The sequence below is a fragment of the Schistocerca gregaria genome, chromosome 3 (genome assembly GCF_023897955.1).
Source record: "Schistocerca gregaria isolate iqSchGreg1 chromosome 3, iqSchGreg1.2, whole genome shotgun sequence".
NCBI lineage: Eukaryota > Metazoa > Arthropoda > Insecta > Orthoptera > Acrididae > Schistocerca > Schistocerca gregaria.
The window spans coordinates 456,853,648-456,866,112 of NC_064922.1; the positions used below are offsets into that span (position 1 = coordinate 456,853,648).

At 43.1% G+C, this 12,465-nt stretch overlaps 1 protein-coding gene across 1 annotated transcript in view; it reads left to right on the forward strand.

The window, feature by feature from the left end:
- LOC126354340 (uncharacterized) overlaps positions 1–12,465 on the forward strand; it is a 698,724-nt gene that overhangs the window by 533,274 nt on the left and 152,985 nt on the right. The gene's annotated exons all lie outside the window — the stretch shown is intronic.

A 12,465-nucleotide genomic window follows, 5' to 3' on the forward strand; every position in this document is an offset into this window, starting at 1 on the left:
TGCGTGCTACGACCATACCTGTTGCATACAGTTGGCGGTAGATGTTTTGCAATGTGGGGCACGTTGGATGCTCTCTGTCCTGGTACCGTTCTGCATACACCCTGCAGGCTTCAGCTGCATTTCGTCGACACTTGCCATAGATGAGTATCATCTTCGCCTTTTCAGAGTTCGAATACACCATGATCACAGTTCCTACAACACTACACTATCACAGACGTCTGGTAACATGGTGTACTACAATTGGTCTGCGTGCGGAGACGAATGCAGAATACCAATAGCAGCAAGCGCTACATGCGGACACTGCGACAGCTAGACCAAACCACAACAGTGCACTACAGCCACACTCGTAAACACGGTCGTCATCGTAAACATGTCCCTGCAGATACTGCTCGCCGACCGTGGCCCGTGTTTGTTACAACACGCAACTGAACGTCGGAGGCTTCAAGCGTCAACTTTAGGTTACAATATCCCCGGATGTAATTAACATTTTACAATGCAACAAACGGCACTGATTACGTATTTGTTTATATGTTCAGATGTGCTAACAAAACTAACGTGGTTCCATTAAAAAACGTAGGTTTGTGTTAAAAACATACTTCCGTGCATTTTTGTATGGTTTGTATTAAACAATTACACTAGCCCCTCTCCTCACGTTCGGTCTGTGGAATCGGTTCGTCAGTATTTGGTGTGGTTTATGAAATATATCCAGCGGTAACGTTAGTGACTCACCCTATATAGTGTGTGGTCATCACCAGAATCCACCTATTAGTCGCCCTGAAGAGTCTGCAGCAAAGACGATCGAAACGTCTGTATTTTAATTTTTACTGTTTCACAATGACGCGAACTTAGACCCAAAATGATTGTATTCAAATAGTACCAATTTATTTATATAGAGTTACATCTCTTCTGCTGTGGACCACCATTAAACCCCATTCGCGTTCAGACATTGTCGGCGAAGTCCTCAGCAAGAAGTATCATTTCCCTTTCTTATAGGTATCTCTCCGATATACACAAGGGAATATTGTCTTTCATAGTATACCTTCTACTATTTTCACAGCATTTAAACCTCTAACAAAACAAAGAAGCCTATCATTGAAAAATAATAAATTTTCAGGTTAGCACGGACAATGCAAAAACTAAAATACTTCCACACACCACTAAGAGGTGGCACTAACCGTTACATTCGTAACACATTTGCTCATTTACTGACATGTATAACAAACTGAGAAATAAAAATTGTGTGCCAATACCTCGAACTGTCTGTGACTTTACACGATGAATTCCTCGGCTCTGGATAACTGTGACGTATGTTTTTACAGTCCACTGTTTGTGTTATTATGGGTAAATGCAGAATAGGAGGATGAAATCCGACCGCCATCAGCAGTTTCACACTCCCGACCTTCGTGTTAAGAAGAAACGTGGGACTAATTCACGACATTGGACAAAGACTTAAGGGTGACTGACCTCTCACTGATCTATTACTGGCAACTAGAACACGTTCCAGTCGAGCTAGCCACACTAGTGCGTATAAATGATCTCACCTATGGACACTGATCGATATTTAATTAACGAGAAATCGCTCTTACATAAAACAAAATAGTTGAATTTAGTTACTGTGGGGTATCTTCGTAAAATAAACATTTCTGACCATGAAAGAAGCTCTAGATCGCTTCTATTTAATCAGTGCATTATTTTGTTGTATGATTCTGCAGAATGTATAGTGAAGAAAATGTTATCACAAAAAATGTAGGCATTACATAATTTCTGTCATGAAAACCACGATGCATTTAATGGAAATCGGATGAAGTAGAGAATACATGTGAAAATGTAATTTTAGTCTGGATAAAACTGGAGAAATTAGAAAAGCAAGACAGTTAGAAAGTCACGAAATTAAAAGAAAAGAGATTTAACCTCAGTGGAACTAAAACTAATGAGACCAGCGAGGTTTACACGCAAAAGAACGTTGCAATGGTTCACGTTCAGCTGTTGCCAGCAACTATATCTCGCAGCGCGTTTCTCGTCAGCCTTCTTGAATGTCCCATTTCTTCCGACAGGTCGCCTTTTTCGAGAGGCCGTTTCTCAATTGGGCTGCCGTGCCTCGATTCGCCTCAAGCGTAAAATCGGGCGAGGGTGCTGCCGCCTGCAGAGTTGAACGCTCTGTCGCTGGCCGTTCTTCGGAGAGTTCGCACAATATCTTCCGCACCTAACGGTTGCTAGTGTGAAAGGAGCGCCGACAGCGCACCGTACTGCATCTCCTTCACTATGCTGTACGCACAGAGTACAATAGCTCACATCTCTATGCGACAAACGAACAGTTACCGGCAATTGCATCTTTCTGAGCAGACGGGATTCTGGTACCATCACGACAAACAACTCCCAGAGTAGTGATGGGGCAATCCCTAAGTTAGCTATACCTTTCTGTTTACTCTTGAACTGACAATGAATAACTGATTTCTGTACTCTGATTTCTGCCTTCAGAAACACTTGATTACTTGCTTTCTCATGCTCGCCTACGATGTTGCTGGAAATCGGAAACGAGTGGGATTAATATTGATGTAAGAAACCCATGTAAAGTATGATGTTTTTCGTCTTACGTCTGATTTGGTTCCTCCCTCTTCCTAACTCGTGTTAGTCTTTTTTATCTCTGCATATTACCTAATTTTCGGTTTTCAACCACTAGTATAAATTAACTATTACTGGATGCCTTATCACACGGTATGACACTGATTCTTCTCTTGATAAGGATTCTCCACGTTCTCTTTTTGTCCACACTATCTAGAAGGAGTACATTTGGCACTGCCAATTTTATTTGTAGCATTATTTTAGTGAACCGAATATCCGATGCCTGAAGTCTCTTTTTGTCAGGATTCCAATTTTCTACGTCCAACGTCGTAAAACATTCGCTTCCCGGCGTACACTTTCAGCAATTTTTCCTCGATAACAGTTGTTTCTTAAATTAATAGAGCTTCGATAGTGAAAGCTTTCTTCGCCTGTAATCATCTGACTCTGACATGTTGTGTAGTCTTGTTTCTATGAGAAAGTTCTTGCAGTTCTTCTACACCGTGTGTTGCCAAATTTTGATGTTTCAGAGGTCAGTATTGTCCTTGCTAGTACCATAAATCCCTTACCTCTAGTCTTTGTTTATGCTTAACGACTACCTGTACGATGTATAATACCAATACGTATAATAAATCTTTTAAACAAAGTCATTTCAGAACAGCCAAGAGCAGCTGATAAATAAACCTCTGTAACTTCTGGTTTCGATCAAGTAATCATTTTCTGGTATTATGTATAGCAACGAGAAGAACAAAATACTTTTGACGAGTCACTGAATTGATACTTATTTCAATTACGTTGTAATTTCCGGTATCTTGTGTTTCGGTAGCTTACTAATTTGATTTAAACTGGACTGCTGGAGCCGGCCGGAGTGGTCGAGCGGTTATAGGCGCTTCAGTCTGGAACCGCGCAACCGCCACGAAGCAGATTCGAATCCAGCCTCGAGCATGGATGCGTGTGATGTCCTTAGGTTGGTTAGGTTTAAGTAGTTCTAAGTTCTAGGGGACTGATGACCTAAGATGTTAAGTCACATGGTGCTCAGAGCCATTTTGTCCTTTTATAAATAGATTATCGTGATTATAAAGAGCGCAGGCCACAACCAATGGCAGATATGGTCACCTTACAGTTGCACATAATTACGCATATATATATATTGCTGACGTCAGTCTCTTCTAAGACGTTTTATACTCATTTTCATAGAGAAAGATAATCTTCTTCTAATAATTAACTTGGCTTTCGCGAGCAGAGGTCTTGAGAAACTCAGCTCGCTCTGTTCGTCCTTGAGATCCGAATTGCCGTAGACAATGGTGCCGAGGTTAATGCCGTCTTCCTTGACTTCAGGAAGGCGCTGGATATAGTTTTTCGGCGTCGCTTTGTGAACAAGAAATACGAGCTTACTAGTATCAGTTCAGGTTTGTGAATACGTGGTGCAGTCACTTTAATGTGTCCCCCAGTCAAAAGCTTCAATAACCACATTTTACAGCGCAAACAGCTGCGCGAAGTGCAGCAAGAGTCAACGAGGTTCTGGAAGGTACTGACAGGGATGTGGGGAAATGCTGACTCCAGCGCCGTGGCCAGCTGCGCTAGGTTTCCGGTTGAGGACCCAAAGCGCTAACAGCGCGGTAGACGTGGTCCCACAGATTCTAAGACTTGGTTTAAATCCTGGGAGTTTGGTGGCTATCGGGGTACGATAAACCATCCTAGTGGTACATTCGGACATATGTGATACGTAGCATTGTCTTGCTGGTAGATGCTGACGTGGCGAGAAAAAACAACCTCCATGATGGGGGTGGACACAATCTCCAATGATAGATGCATACTTCTGTTGATCCCTTGTGCCTTCCAGGATGACATCAGCCAGGTAACACCACGAAAGCATTTCGCACACCATAATGCTCCCTCCTCCGGCCTGTACCCTTCGGACGATTATTGCAGGGTATTTGCTTTCAGACGTTTCGCGCCTTACACAGCAACGGCCATCTATCCGATGGACTCTAAAACGTAACTCATTAGAAAGGCCACCAGTCTCCATTCAGAGGACGTCCAGTTGCGGTACTGGCGTGACAATTCAGCCTCCGTCGCTGATGAACAGCAGTCAGCATGTGTGCATGAACTAGACGCCTGCTGCGGAGGCCCATAGACAGCAATACTCGCTGAACGGTCGTTGAGGAGACACTACTGGTAGCCCCTTGGTCCATCTGAACAGTCAGTTGCTCAACAGTTGCACGTCTATTCGCCCGTACGCATACCTGCAGCCGTCGTTCACCTTGTCATGTATGACCCTTGGTGAACCATAGTCACCTCAGTGCCGTTTTTGGATAGCGCCATTTTGCCATGCACGGTATTCTTTAACCACGATGGCACGCGTACAGTTTAAAAACTTAGCCTTGGCCAGAAAACCAATGACCATGCCCTCAGGACATCAGATAATCAGTTCCGTTTCCGTATATCGACAACAATTACTCAGATTTCTGTGTCCCCCCAACACGCTTTATATACCGTACACTACATGCGCTGCCACATGCCATCCGTGAGTGGTTATTCACGTTGACGTCGAATATCGGCGATAGTCACATTAATGTGACTGGGCCGTGTATATTCTTAACGAGTCTAAATTCGGACCATTGCTGATTATTGTACACTACTGGCTATTAAAATTGCTACACCACGAAGATGACGTGCTACAGACGCCAAATTTAACCGACAGGAAGAACGTGCTGTGATATGCAAATGATTAGCTTTTCAGAGCATTCACGCAAGGTTGGCGCCGGTGGTCACACCTACAACGTGCTGACATGACGAAAGTTTCCAACCGATTTCTCATACACAAACAGCAGTTGACCGGCGTTCGCTGGTGAAACGTTGTTGTGATGCCTCGTGTAACGAGGAGAAATTCGTACCATCACGTTTCCGAATTTGATGAAAGTTGGACTGTAGCCTATAGCGATTGCGGTTTATCGAATCGTGACATTACTGCTCGCGTTGGTCGAGATCCAAGAACTGTTAGCAGAATATGGAATCGGTTGCTTCAGGAGGGTAATACGGAATGCCGTACTGGATCCCAGCGGCCTCGTATCACTAGCAGTCGAGATGATACGCATCTTATCCACATGGCTGTAACGGATCGTGCAGCCATGTCTCGATCCCTGAGTCAACACATGGGGACGTTTGCAAGACAACAACCATCTGCATGAACAGTTCGACGACGTTTGCAGCAGCATGGACTATCAGCTCGGAGGCCGTGGCTCACAGATAGGAGCGCCTGCGATGGTGCACTCAACGACGAACCTGGGTGCACGAGTGGCAAAACGTCATTTTTTCGGATGAATCCAGGTTCTGTTTACAGCATCATGATGGTCGCATCCGTGTTTGGCTACATCGCGGTGAACGCACATTAGAAGCGTGTATTTGTCATCGCCATACGGGCGTATCACCTGCCATGATGGTATGGGGTGCCATTGGTTACACGTCTCGGTCACATCTTGTTCGCATGGACGACACTGTGAACAGTGGACGTTACATTTCAGATGTGTTACGACCCGAGGCTCTACCCTTCATTCGATCCCTGCGAAACCCTACATTTCAGCAGGATAATGCACGTTCGCATGTTGCAGGTCCTGTACGGGCCTTTCTGGATACAGAAAATGTTCGACTGCTGTCCTGGCCGCACATACCCCAGATCTCTCACCAATTTAAAACATCTGGTCAATGGTGGCCGAGCAACTGGCTTGTCACAATACACCAGTCACTACTCTTGATGAACTGTCGTATCGTGTTGAAGCTGCATGGGCAGCTATACCTGTGCACGCCATCCAAGCTCTGTTTGACTCAATGCCCAGGCGTATCAAGGCCGTTATTACGACCAGAGGTGGTTGTTCTGGGTACTGATTTCTCAGGATCTATGCACCCAAATTGCGTGAAAATGTAATCACATGTCAGTTCGAGTATAATATATGTGTTCAATGAATACCTGTTTATCATCTGCATTTCTTCTTGGTGTAGCAATTTTAATGGCCAGTAGTGTATATATATAAATGGTCTCGTGAGTAGAGTCGGAAACGCCGGGTGGCTAGAAGTCGTTAATGCTTTTGTAAATATGAAAGTTACAATGCAAGAAAACTGTTGTGAATTGTTAGAAGACGTGCAGAGGATTACCGCTTGGTACACAAACCCGAATCACACAAAACCTTGGTGACGGGGAGAGGGGTGGGGGATAATTCATTATTATTCGATTACACTGTCGGTGATAAGTCAGAAACAACAGTAATCGTAATACGTCTGGTAGTAACCATCCAGTGCGATATGAAGGTGACCACATAAAATTAGTTACAAGGAAAGCATATATCAGGCACAGATTAACTGGGAAAAATTATTCGTCATTTGTTAGCGAAAGTGGTGGCTTTCAAAGCACTTCTTTGACCAATGCTTTAGTATTTCTCTTCCATCTGGGACCCTTATCACGCTGAATTAATAGAGACGAAGGGAAGACCAAACAAATAGTGATTAGTTTCGTCACGTGATAGTTTAGAAAGCGAGTAAGCGGACGAATGTATTACAGAGACGATCAACGAAGTCCAGTGGCATACCCTACAAGGAAGGCGTGGTGTATCGCGGAAAGGATTTACTGTTGAAATACTGTGCATATTCTATTAAGAGCGGTGTGACATGTTGCTTCCACTCTTCTCACTAAACGGCCACGATGAGTAAAACCGAGACATTAGAGCTCGAACGGACGCTTACCGACTTAGGTTCCATTCGTGAACGAAACAAGCTTAGGAGAAACTGCATTTATAATAGAAGTTCTAACGCCACAGACCGTCAAGTACGTTGCGAAGTATAGATGTAGATGCAGTATTTAAGACCAGGGAACGAGCTGATAATACAGTATGCACAACGAGCTCACACAGCGAGGATCGGGTTTTTAAGCATCGCTTGCTGTAACGTTTCTCCTAGCTAAAATACAGTCGTCAGGAGGTCTCCAATCGTGCGTAAAGGCGCCTATAGTTCACTAATCCGGCGATTTAATTTTCCCGTGCGCGTTCAATCGGATTTTATCCTTGGAGTGAAGCAGCAATTCCTGACTTATTTGACTGAAGCTCGTCCACGAGACCAGCCTGCATATACGCCCACATGCATTTATCAGACTGCATTTCTCATTGCGCAAATAGGAAACACGTGCAGTTGCCTTCGAAGTAACAGATAATGTCGAACCTAAAGATAACACTAGCACCACCGATTACACCCTTTTCACAATATCGGCAGCATTGCAAAGTGCCACAGATGAACGCTAGATGCACAGGCTGTGAGAATCGTGCCCCAGGCAAAACCGAAACTCATCCGTTAATCCCACTGTCGATTGGGCCCGCTCATGGCAGTAGATACACCACATTCGCTTAGCCCCAATGCACAGAGGGTTTCAAAGATATAGGAACATCAACGAAGCAACATATAACGACGCGTAACAAGGTGTAGGAAAACTCTTGGTATTCAGAACAGTTTCCAGTCGTCTCGGAATGTATAAATACAGGCTCTGCAGGGTTTTCAGGGGAATCTTCTACCACTCTCTTACTGTAGTGGCAAGTTCAGGTAACGATGATGGAGGTGTGTACCGAACCCACACCCTTCTTCCTAAAATAGACCACAAATTCTCAATAATATTGAGAGCTAATGGCTTTAATGGCGAGCGGAGATGCGACAATTCATCCTTCTGCTCACAAAACCAGTCCTGGAGTATGCGAGATGTGAATTGGGGCCTGAAAAACAGTATCACCATTCGTCGTGGGATGGACCTGATAACCCAAACTTGTCACATAAACCTTGGCAATAATGTGACGTTAAAAAGTAATCATGGGGCCCATGGCATACCACGATATGGCTCCCAGAATCATTACCGAATCCCCGCTATGTTTCACACTTGGCACGGAAACTCGGCTAGAAGTTGGAAACAGTCTGCAACAAAGCTCATCCGAGCAGACGACTTTCATCCCACTGCTCCGTAGTCTAGGTTGTATGGCTGTCCGTACCATGTTTTCCTGTTACGGTGATTTACATAACTGCATCCTATTTGCAGCAGTCTAAGGACAGTAATGCGCCAAGCATTCAACGAGTTCAAAAGTTAAATTCTGTGTACCGGTTCTACAGATTTTGAAATTTATAGCTTTTAATGGGTTTTTGGCCCAACTTTTACTTATACAATTCGACATTTTCTTACATTACCGTCATCCTGCGAGATTATGGTGTACAACCTGGCTTGCACACGGTGATGTATTTAAACTACGTACTGTTACTGTTTTGGCATTCACGAATGCCTGTTATTGTGTGACTGAAGTTAATGACCCTTTCCAAGACTTATTCACCGCGTTTTCACGTCTTAAATGATGTGTTATAAGCATTAATAGGTTTTGTACTACACTGTTAAATAGATTTGACAAATGTTCTCTTTTACTTTTAGAACTGGCTGACCATTATCTTTGCTCCGTTTTTGTACAGTGTTTTTGCATTCTGCTTCATTGTACATAATATTCATAGGCCATGTTTCCTCCATGTGTTATAAATCTGAAGATGGTTGCAGACAGGAGACAGCAACCGTGAGATTTTCCTCATCAACGCATTGACCATCCGCAGTGCGCTAAATCTAGTAGACCCTAACAGTTACGGCGATTTTGAAATAACAAACTATACTTACTTTTTTCTATCTGTCTCGTTTTCATCTGAATGCTCTTTATACATACCATACATCACATAACTAATGAGGAAGTATTGAATAGGATTGGGGAGAACAGAAGTTTGTGGCACAACTTGACCAGAAGAAGGGATCGTTGGTAGGACATGTTCTGAGGCATCAAGGGATCACCATTTTAGTATTGGAGGGCAGGGTGGAGAGTAAAAATCGCAGAGGGAGACCAAGAGATGACTACACTAAGCAGATACAGAAGGATGTAGGTTGCAGTAGGTACTGGGAGATGAAGAAGCTTGCACATGATAGAGTAGCATGGAGAGCTGCATCAAACGAGCCTCAGGACTGAAGACCACATTAACAACATCTTATCATCTTTGTAAAAGAGTAATTTGGGGCCAGGTTAATTTTAGTACCATCTTGTAGCTTTTGTTTTTAACTGACGATCACATATGAAACCTGGTACTGAATACTAGTGCACTCTTTCCCCCCAAGTTAGTGCTTAATATTCATTTTCCTGTTCCTTTGTAAATCTTAAATGCACAATACATTTCAGTAATCGGGTCAAATATGAGCTATTCGCCTTGTTATGACTGTATTACTGTCATTTCTGTTCACCTACAGCCTCATTATTTGTAGAGTCATCATTCTTCTTACTCGTTTGATGCGGCCCGCTAAGAGTTGCCCTTCTGTGCCAACTTTTTCATCCCAGAGTAGCAATTGCAACCTACGCCCTCAGAAATTTGCTAGATGTATTCCAGTCTTTCTCTGCAGTTTCTCCCCTCCACAGCTCCATCTAGTACCGTGAAAGTTACTTCCCGATTTTTCCATATATGTTCCTTTCTTCGGCCATTCTATGGAGAACCTCCTCATTCCTCACCTTATGTCCACCTAATATTCAACATTCGCCTGTGGCACCACATCTCGAATGCTTCGATCTCTCCTGTTCCGATTTTCCTACAGTCCTTGTATCACTACCATACAACTCTTTGCTACAAACGTACATTCTCAGAAATTTCTTCCTCAGATCAAGACCTATGTTTGATATTAGTAGATTTCTCATGGCCAGGAATTGCCTTTCTGCCAGTGCTAGTCTGCTTCTTATGTCCTCCTTGCTCCGTCCATCATGGGTTATACTCCTGCTTAACTAGCAGAATTCTTTAACTTCATCTACTTCATGATCACCAATTCTGATGTTAAGTTTCTCGCAGTTCTCATTTCTGCTACTTCTCATTACTTCCGTCTTTCTTCGATTTAGTCTCAAACCATACTCTGTACATATTAGACTGTTCAGTTCTGTAACTCTTCTTCAGTTTTCACTAAGGATAGCAATGTCACTTGCAAATCTTACCATTGACATCCTTTCACTTGAAACTTTCCGTCGTTGTTTCTTCAATGTATTGCTTGAACTGTAAGGGCGAAAGACTACATCCCTTTCTTACACTCTTTAGATACTGTTTGACAAGGGATGCCTTATCTATAAGCTATGTGTCACTTTTACGTGTTTTACTGTTTGACAAGGGATTCTTTTCACCCTATCCTGCTATACCGGCTGTTATTGGTATATTTATAAACATTATATTGCATTATAACATTATGTTTATCGTAGACATTATTTCGTCCGCCCATGACGTGACCGTCAAGACAGTGGTTTTATCTGTTCTTTATTGGCACAACGTCATTAATTTTACGCTCATGATAGCCATTACGTTGCATCCTATGCAGATCAACGACCGTAACGGTAATATAGCTCCTACTTTATAAAATTTCTGTAACATTCCACTACTGATATCGCATATCAGACGTAACATTTTTGAAGTCATTTTGACGAGATGTCGTTCAGTTAAAATTTTAATGGTAACAGGAACTCATGTGCATATCACTTACTCATGTCATGTACTGGTCGACATTCGTTGGGTCCACCTGGCAACCTTTAGAGCGACCAGGACGCTTTTTCCACAGGTAGCCTCTTTGGCCCTAGTAAGAGGAATAGGCAGCCATGGTCACTACAGTAGCGTCCTTGCCATCATCTTTGCGTTGGTCGATAACAGTACATGATAGAGGGTCACTCCGTTTAGGTCGCAGTAATTACCTTTTTACACTATATTTTATAAGCTATAAGATTTTTACGTGTTTCATAAGTCCTATAGATGGTAATAATGACTTACAGTAACTACCACATTACCTTCTTAAGCGGCGGAAATGCAACTTACGTTACTGGCTATCCATGAGGTAATGCCAGAGACGGTGGGCGGGACTTCAAGTATTTAATTAGTGGCTGGTGCTCTTCACGTTGCAGTACGCTGCCAGCCACAAACAAGAGGATTGTCATGCGCCACCGCATACATTCATGCTTTATCAGCGTTATTTACTGCTTTATGAATATATGATTTCGTCCTTTATATGTTCATATCAATTCCTGTTTATTGTAAGTCCAAAGATGATCTGATAAAAAGATCGAAACTGGTCACAATTAAAAAAGTTAAGCAATAAAGACTGCTTCCAGTTATTTAAAACTCTAAATGACAATATTGGTCTCTGCGGTGAGTGGAGACGCGATGGGGAACATGCTGACGTAATCGACGCTCGGCCTACCAACAGAAACTGCAAGATTTAACTTCATTACGCAGTTTTGATACCACAACTGCTAAGTGACTGGCGTTTCCAGAAATGAAAAAACGGAGAAGTCGATATGAAATGTTCCGGACAAATCCGATATGCGAGGAAACCGAGCGACGGAGCCACTGCGGACCTCTTATTCTGCCACTTACATGCAGTACCCATGATTAGCAAGGTGGTTATCGCCAAGCGTGAACGTGCATTGGCGAAATGCAGTGCCCGAGTAGTTCTAGGCGCTACAGTCTGGAACCGTGCTGCTGCTACGGTCGCAGGTTGGAATCCTGCCTCTGGCATGGATTTGTGTGATGTCCTTAGGTTAGTTAGGTTTAAGTATTTCTAAGTCTATGAGAGTGATGACCTCTGATGTTAAGTTCCATAATGCTTAGAGCCATTTGAACTTAAATCGTTTTCCTTTCAATTCTTGCTTTAAGGGGGATAAGCAGGCTACTGGCTTGTTGATGTGCAGAATATCTAACAATAAATCTATGCTCAAAAATGCAACTGTAAGACCGGCAGTATATTTGCAGTTTCTAGCCGATATTTTTGTCGGGCATTACGCCTATATTTATTCCGTCGACAAATCGATCGATACTTCTAATTATATACCGAGGACC